Raw genomic sequence first — 9,208 nt, 5'->3', positions numbered from 1 at the left:
TCTCTCTCTCTCTCTCTCTCTCTCTCTCTCTCTCTCTTTCTCTGTCTCTTCCTCGTCTCGCACCACGTTATTCGCGTTTTCGTTCTCCCAACGTCGAACTCGATCTGCATCGCGCCATCGACCGTGCAAGCTCGAAAGCTTCGCGCCGGTTCCGGCCGGCTTTTCCTCTCTCTCTCTCTCNCTCTCTCCCTCTCTCTCTTTCTATCTCTCTGTGCTGCTTGCGGCGATTTCCCGCGTGTGTGCTCAGCGAGATCGAAATCGCTCGCTATATCACGATCGGACAAGATCCGTTGCAACTCAACTGGAATTCCTGTAGATTAAGCGACTTATCGTATACGTGTGTTTTCGTCAATCGTCGAATTTATAAACGTTTTTCAAATCTTTTGAGGATCAGTCATGAGATAAATAAACTCCTTTTTGATTCTTAAGACAAAAATTCTTCAATAAGAATTTTCTCAAACTCAAAATTCATCGTCTGCGCTAAAAAATCTCTAATTCACGTCACGTGTAATGTGTGTAGATTTTCAACATTGTTGAGATAAATTTTGAAACATAATCTTAATATAAAATCTATCTCGCTTTCTTTTCTCTCTCTCTTTCTCATCAGATTTTTGCGAAAGTTTGAGATATTTTTGTATTTTATTATTGATCCGACACATGACCGTATTTTGTTGTTTATTTATACAAAAGTAAAACTTGCAACATTACAGATAATTGTTTTGCTTTCCCGTTGTTTTTTTTTTAAATTGCACAAGTCAGGAACATCGTTGAAAATTTCTCGCGACCATCCGAGTTACCGCGTAAATGTTCTCGCCGTTTTCTAAACGACCGGACGAGGTGTTCCGATGAATTCTCTGGTCCCGCGAGAGCTTGTCCTCGCGAGTGTTGAATATATCCAGTGCGAAGCTCCCCTTTAACCTCCGCCAAGTGGAGAAGGACCAAGTTTACGACTGCGTGCAGCGCTTTTCCTCTTGTCCGCCTGTTGTTCCCAATTGTTGTTCTTACCTAACACCGCATTTTCTTCTCACGGTCGAATAATACGTGCGTATATGTACACTCGCCTCACCTGGTATTTTATTGCAGAAGTTATAAGAGCGGAGGGGCAAATACATTGGTTAAGATAGCACACCGTGCTCGGAGCACGGGGGAATTTCGCTTGAAAAGGGAAACCGATCCGGGACTCGTAACGTTAAATTTTATCGCACTATAAGGCCACTTGTTTTTTATGAGAATAAAAAAGATTTCTTATTACAGTTCTCGTCGCGGAGAGAAGTAAACTTAATAGAACATGTGTAAAAACAATCGAGATAAAAACTACTTTTCTAAACATTTCTTGTGCTCCGAGTATGTTTTCCGCGCGCGTTTAATGCGCAATATATAATGCAGCGGAAGGATAATAACAGAAAGCGAACAAAGTGCGCGTAAACAACAATATTATTTAACAGTGTAAATATAGGAACGCACAGATATAATATAAATGTAAAATGTTTAGTTCGTGATAAACTGTAACATAACACATTGGCGTATAGTTATTTATGCACGTGTAATATTTGCGCACGTGTGTCTCTCTCGGTTTTCATTTAAATCTGATTTTTAAAGAAACATGGAAAATTAATTATTGAGTAATATATACGTGATATTTTGCCGAAACTAAATTTATACAAAACAATTTTCATCGATATCGATAGCGCAAAATATTTTGAAAAAAAACATAGTATTTTGTTTCCGTATCTTTTGTGTGTAAATGTGTTAAATTAAATTTGTAAAAAATACAACTGAGATATTTTCTTGCTTGGTATCGCTTTAACGCGCCGAATAGATATCGCACCTGCAAGTTGAAAATGAACGGAAACTTTAAATTGTATCTGTTACCTTGTTCGTATGAAGTCACGTTCGAGCAGAATAAAAGAAGAAAATAGAGAAAGAGAAAGAGAGACCGGAGGAAAGGCTTCTTTCTGTGCTTGCGCTCCGCATCGATGGTGCTTCCTCTTCCAAATACGGATGATGTGTTAAAGAAGGTCTCGTTAAAGTGATCTTTTACTGAGAGAGAAAGAGAAAGAGAGAAAGAGAGAGAACCAAAAGGAGTTTAAAAGATGACAAAGTGGATGCCGGTGCGCTACGTACGGCTGCAGATTGCTTGACGTAACGACCCTTGCATTTCCATTTATGGCTTCTTATCCTTTAAAAAGCCCGGCGGTAAATGATAGCGAGGAAGTAAAATGTAGAGTTCCTTGAAAGAACAGAGAGAGAGAGAGAGAGAGAGAGAGAGAGGAGGGGGGGAGAGAGGGAAATAAAAGAAAAGCGACTTTTTCTGTGTAGTTTTTGCCCCAACGGCTAATTACGCGCGGAGAATTAGCTCGCGGATCGTTGTAGCCAATAACGGCGTGTCCTATTTGTGAAAGAAGTTTGATTAGAAATCTGACAAGAGACAGAGAGAGAGAATCGCTGAAACTTTCGCGTACTATAAATTACGCGAGATTATCGTTCCACGGATTATCTTTACCAGGACGATTTTCTTCTTCCTTTCACACAAAATTTATCTACAAGATCCGTCGCACATAAAATTGGCATAGCTTGCATACGCGTAACATAAAGACCGTGTCGACCAATGAGCATTCAACATAGTTTTATATTACGCTTTGCAAATCAACGTGGCAACTTTATGCCAAATGCTCATTGGTCCAAGTGTGGTCTTACGTTATGCATACGCAGTTGTGTCAATTTGTGTGCTTCTCATCTCTCGATGCGTAAACGCGTTGATAACGCGTTTACCACGCGTAACTTTCCGAGAACATTTCGCCGGAATGTCTCGTAAGAGATGAAACATTCTCACGTACACAATAAGTCGGAAAAGAGTAATAAAAGTGAGCGAGCGCAAAAAGAGAGATGAGATGCATGTAATGTGTTGCAGGCAAGATCCCGTGTCAAGGGAGAAGGAACGAAATGAGAGAGTATGAGTGAATATTGCTCGCGCGCGCCCAGAAGATCAGACATCACTCAACGTTACGATGTAACTCAAATTTTAGATAATAAACGTATGTGTGCGCGTGTAACTGCGAACAATATGATAACGGATGAATGTACGGAGAATATTAAGAAAAATTACATCGTGTCTGGCGTCCGCGCAATTTGAAGTTTTCAATATCGAGCGATGCAATATTATTTGTTTTGACGTAAAATAATTTGACAAAATAAAAAAAAATAAGGAAATGGCGATAACAAGCTAACACCAGATGTTCGCGTACAATTTTTTTATAATACAAAGATTTTTAAAAAATTTTTTAACATTTGTAAAATGTTCGTATTATAAAAAAATCTTTGTATTATAAAAAAATTGTACCCGAACATCTGATGTTAACTTGTTATCGCCATTTCCTTATTTCTTTTTATTTAAATATTCAACAAGCTGAAAACATACAATAATTTGACAGTTTCGTGACAAAAGAGTAAAGCAAGATTTAATTGTCTAATAGAACTGTTTAAGAGAATCAAGATGCTTTTCCGCAAAATAATTTACTAGAAAAACTTCAAAGTCAAATTATATATATTTTGTGTGTTTTTTTTAAATAGTGTATTGAATATGCTTCTCGTATTTGTTTTAATTATTTCTTTCTTTTGCGTTTTCTCGCTCTTTTTCTTTAATTTATTCATTACGTGAATGCTTCTGTCTGGTCTGGCAATCGCGCAAACAAATATCTAGAAATCTTCTACTTAGCCAACAAGTAACGCGGTGACATAACGATAAATCTTCTACTCAGACAATAAGTCCTCTAAGTAAACGATACCGATGATCCACTCTATCGTAAGTAGTAATAACCGAGTCTGGCGGGCTCGATGGTTCGCCAAACTGCCACGCGATACGGCAACTTCTCTTCTATTGTCACTGACACTCGGTGGCTTTGGCGCTTCTTTATAACTTCGCTCCTTCGTTCTCGACATATTGCGTCGAGGGATCTGGAAGATTAAAGGAAATATTATATTGCGGTTGCAATAAAGGGGAAAAGAGCGTGTGCTTGAAAATTTACACGAAGTGCGATAGAGGTCGGCTTTGTGTGTAAAAAGTTACGTTCCTGACATTGCATCGTAAAAAATCCGCTCTCACATTTTNATTTTGCACGTGTGCGAAAAATATTTTGCTCTTGCGTTTTAGCCCAATAAGGGTAGATAACGCGGAAGCACACGCTTCCGTCTCAAGTGAATTCCAAACTTGGACAGAAAANGAGGTAACATAAATAACGGCGGTAACATAAATATCTCTTGAAAAAAAAAAAAAAAGTCAAAGATGACAGCTGAAACTTGAAATCGTGAAGATCTCGACTCGTTTAATTGGATTCCGGAACTTGACGCGTTCATTCAAATCGATTCGGATTACTCATTAATGACAAATTCTTTAGAAAAACCTGAGGCAAAATATTTCTCTCTCTCTCTCTCTCTCTCTCTTTCTCTCTCTTTCTCCTTTCTCCCTTTCTTTCTCATATATGCAGAAAATGTCTGCAGAATTTGAACACAATATTAATTAAATTATGAATGTTTATAATTAATTAATGTGCATCAATGAGTACGTGAAAAGACATTCTGCAAGACGTAATTTTAATTAAAAAAAATAGCTTACCTCGTACAATTTCTTAGCAACAAAAGACGGAGCAAACAAACCAGCGACAAGTGATACAATTTTTTTGCGAACAACTGATTTTCACGACGGTACAATTGAAAATTATACACGCCTACAGAGTCCGGACTATAGCTTCTCACGCGCTTATTAGTTTGCANTAAGATCGCAAACGTATTTTTATAGATTTTAAATGTAGAGTATCCGTGCTTTGAACAAGAGACTTGTTTTTTTATCCAATATTTTACAATCGGTAATCGATGTTTGATAACGTTTTTGTCAAATAGAACATGGACTATTCGGGAACTATTAGAGATTATTTTCATGTTTTACTAGCCGGAAAATGCAAATTAATAAAGTTCAACAATAATTATTTATGGTACTGGATATATATTTAACAGCTTTATATTGATACTTCTAACAGCTTGATTTTTTAGTACTTTTTCGACAAATTAAAAAGTTTTTTACAAGAAAAAAACATATCGGTTTTTATTTGTTGTCCCAAGAGCCGTTTTATCCATCCAGTTTTGTGTAAAATAAAAATTACGTTGCAATTTGAGTGCATGTAAAATTGACAATTTTCCGAGTTGGAAGTGTAATTTCACGTCATACAGCTGTACAATATCTTTANANGTAAAATTGTTTTCATTCATAGAGATGCAATTACAAGTAAACGTTTCGGAATTTCTCGTGCAAATCTTCTTCTCCTGTTGTCAAATCACATGATATTTTTGTATTTTCATCAACAAGAGAAAATAATCAAAAACTCGAAGATGAAAAAAAAAAAAAAAAATGAAAGCGGAGAGCATGAAAACGGAAGTAGGAGGAGAATTCACCGCAACGCACGCGGCAAAACACACTGCTTGCGATACGGAGTTGTATCGCGAGAGCGCAATAGCGATTTATCTGTTTGCCGAAAGGATCCAGATTGTTCATCAGGAAGTATCTATTTCGTGATGAATTTGTGTGCGTGGCGTATGCACTCACGAGAGTAAAACTACATTCGAGGATTTTCCTTTTTATCCTCGCGGCTGCAAAAGCCTCCAGGATANTGACAACATTGCAGACTCCCTCGTCTGCTTTCGATCTCTGCATTGAACAGAATGTTGTTGCGCGTTGTTGCGCAAGCGAAACCCCGCAGCGTCGTCAGTCGGCGAAGTCAGTCAAATGTTTGTTTCGTTTCTAAAATGTATTCCCCTCCGCGACTGCTGCTTGATATGATTCAACTAGATGTCTCAAGTTGTTATCGCTACTTCGTATGCAGGAAATCTTGACGCGTCTTCGCGCCTGTATATATGTACATTCAAATACAATGAGAAACATACAAGGGCAATATGCTGTTGACAAAGTTATTCGAACAACGAAATAATTTGACGCGAATATTCTCCTTACGCGCGCGCACATTTGTAAGTTGATTTAATTGATGTCAGGCGCGACATCTGACATTTTTTTCTTCACTTAGACACCTTGTAAATCTTAACGACTTTTGTAAATGAATATCATTTTAAAATTTTACGTATAAAATCAATATTTTAATTGTTTTACTTTATAACGTCGTCGTCAGAAATAAATTTTGGAAGATTTTGGCAAGTTACTATTTACTGACGATATTAATATCTCCACACACACACACACACACGTGATCATTTAATTTCTGCTCGATGGACCTTGGGAAAATATCTGCGAGACAATTTCGCGGTATTTTGCAAGTGAAATTTATACAGTATTCAACATCAATCTTAATGAAATTCCGTCGACCGAACCATCGATCGTGATGATGAAAAATACGTCGAGGTCGCGACGAAACTTTCTTGCGGAATATAAAATCGTCGTACCGATTTTGAAATATGTATATTTTTTCTAATGATACTTATATTCTTAAAATAGATAGTTTTACCGTGTCTTTCTCTTGTAAAAAATTTCTATGTATTTTAAAAATATCTACAAGTAAGAATTAAAAAATCAATTATTAGAATTTTATTACAGCTCTTCAAATTTGTTATTTTGTATGTAGAGACTGATAAGAAACGACGGTATAGTAACATCACGTTGTGATAATATCACTATTGTCGTTGACAAATTTCGTTCTTCAAAAGAGCTAATGTCAAACGCCGCATTATCACACGTAGTGTTTGTGTGACAGCTCGCCAAAGTAGACTCAGTAGATCTCGGTGATTTTTGACAATGAACCAGCTTTACACTTCAACTTTGTTGCAATAGCCAAAAGTTAAACTTNGAATTGCTGTCTCATCTCATCCGCCTTGTTCGCCAGATAACGCCCCGTGCAATTTCCATTTATTCTTGAAAAATTAGCTCGATCGAAAAAAAGTTTTAATTACAATCAAGTCATCGATGCCTCGTAAATGGCTCTATTTTCTAAAGATCTCGAGAACTCGTTCTGTTAAAGCGCTCTCGAGAAACGCCGATCAAAAATTGTATCGAAGTGTATCGAAAAATCGGCTACATTGAAAAATAAATACATCTTAACCAGATAAATTGTTGTTTGCCTTCTTGTTTCGGATATTTATCAATCGCTTCTCGCATTACCGAACAAAGATTTTCTTTTCATATATAACGCGCTCTNGTTTTCTTTTTCCAAATTTACGTTCTGTCGCATATAATAAAAACAATCGTTNGATTGCGTTTGTTATTTCTTTTGCCAGAAAATTGTAATACGTTATTTAAGTCACATCACTTGATAAGGCGGATAAATCTTATGAACAAATTTTAAGTCCACCGTCGGTCACACACCGCACAATGGACATTGTATTCGCTGTATATCGCTGCCAGCCGTTTAAACCGTAAATGCCTACATGAACCAAGACAAAGNGCTCGTCGAACTAACAATACGCCTCTGGTTGGCCAAACAGGTGTTTCCTGCTGCAAGCCTTCGTATTACGTCATATTATCTGGATGACTTATAGCGCACGGTAATTAACATCGATCGAAACTGTATAACTATTATATGGCTAGAGAGTTTTATATATACAGTGCATATTACAACTCTCTTTACTTTACATCAACATTAATCATTTAAACTTGAATCAATNTTCATAAACATAAAATTATATAGTTTTTCTTTATTACTGTACACACTGTGTACATATATCGCTTGAAATATTAATTTTATTACATTATTATATGTGCAAAAAAAAAAAAACATTCATAGCGCGCGATAAAGTTTCTTTTCCGCGAAGAGTGAGAGATAGTTTGACTAAAATTTGCACAAATATATATTTCACGCTCTTGTTTGGGATCCGTGTGTTACGTTCCTGGTTGCTATTTTCACTATCGCCCACGAGTTATTTATAACTGTAACGAATGTACGACAGACACGTTTCGCTACTGGCGCGACTTCTACCTAATGGCAAATATATCTCGATTTAATTCACAGGTCGAATGCCACATCAGAATAAAGATGTTCTCACTTATCATATTGTTTATTGCCATGCGGTATCACTGCGGATGATATGAGACTAGGAAATATTACGGTTTTGCGTTTGTTGATGTGTGCCGTGTGGTACCTGTGTATATGCGCTGTATCGCATCCGCGAGCTATTCATAACGTCGACGGGAGCGCCGCGACAGACTTAATTCCAGAGCGCCGCAACCATCGCGACTTCCATCTGTTGAGAAATTTTTGACGTTTAAAGATTCACGTTCTCGCACTTGAAAAATTGAGTACAAAAAAGAAACTGTTTATATTATAGAAATTGAAGCGAAATTTTTAATTATCGTTTATTTTTTTTTGTCTCTAAAAATAATATTATATATTTCAATTTCTCGAGAACATCATATATATATATACTTTTCGCAAAATGCGAGAATCTTGAGAATGCCGATTGTGTCAAAACTTCTTAAAATAAACAAGTCACAACAATTCACTCTTCGTTATTCGCGCGCGGTCGTCGCGTGCGAGATAATAATTTTATCAAGTCTTTCTATTTGAAACGAACAATGTTATTTCATTTATTACGTAACATGGATTTTATCCGTAAATAAAATATTTATACAAGTAATATACAACCGCACACTCACACTGACAAGAATAATATTAACATTTGCAATACGTGGAAGTATTATCTCATTTTCATGTGTAAACTGGCTGATATATTGGAGTTTTGTGTCAAAAGGGATTAAAACTATTATAATAGTCNAAATACAATTACACAAATATGACTAATTGTCATACTTATAAAGATATCGCGTTGTTTGTCGCTTTAAAGAGCTTATGCGTGTTAACAATAATTTTCTGAACATGGATAAATGTTGTATATATCACATCTTGCAATAAATATGTGATACAAGTAAATTAAAATTCGTAATTATTTTTATTTATTATACACATTTTATTTAATCACATTAACATATCGTTTTAGTCGCGAATGTTATAATTACAAACGAGACATGCAATTACTGCAATTTGCAACTGAGATACAACGTTCCATTGTCTCTAAATGATAAATGTAATTAAACTCCTGTTATTTCAAACGTAATTAAACGCCCTATATAATTAAAAAGACAGTTCTTCCAGGCAATTTACGCGTATTTTACTATCAACGTATTTATTACTCCGTTGCGCGCACACACACACACACA

This window comes from Pseudomyrmex gracilis, unplaced genomic scaffold (assembly GCF_002006095.1).
Source record: "Pseudomyrmex gracilis isolate BER0280 unplaced genomic scaffold, ASM200609v1 scaffold_17, whole genome shotgun sequence".
NCBI lineage: Eukaryota > Metazoa > Arthropoda > Insecta > Hymenoptera > Formicidae > Pseudomyrmex > Pseudomyrmex gracilis.
The sequence above is the reverse complement of the archived record's forward strand: the minus strand, read 5'-3'. Positions refer to the sequence as shown.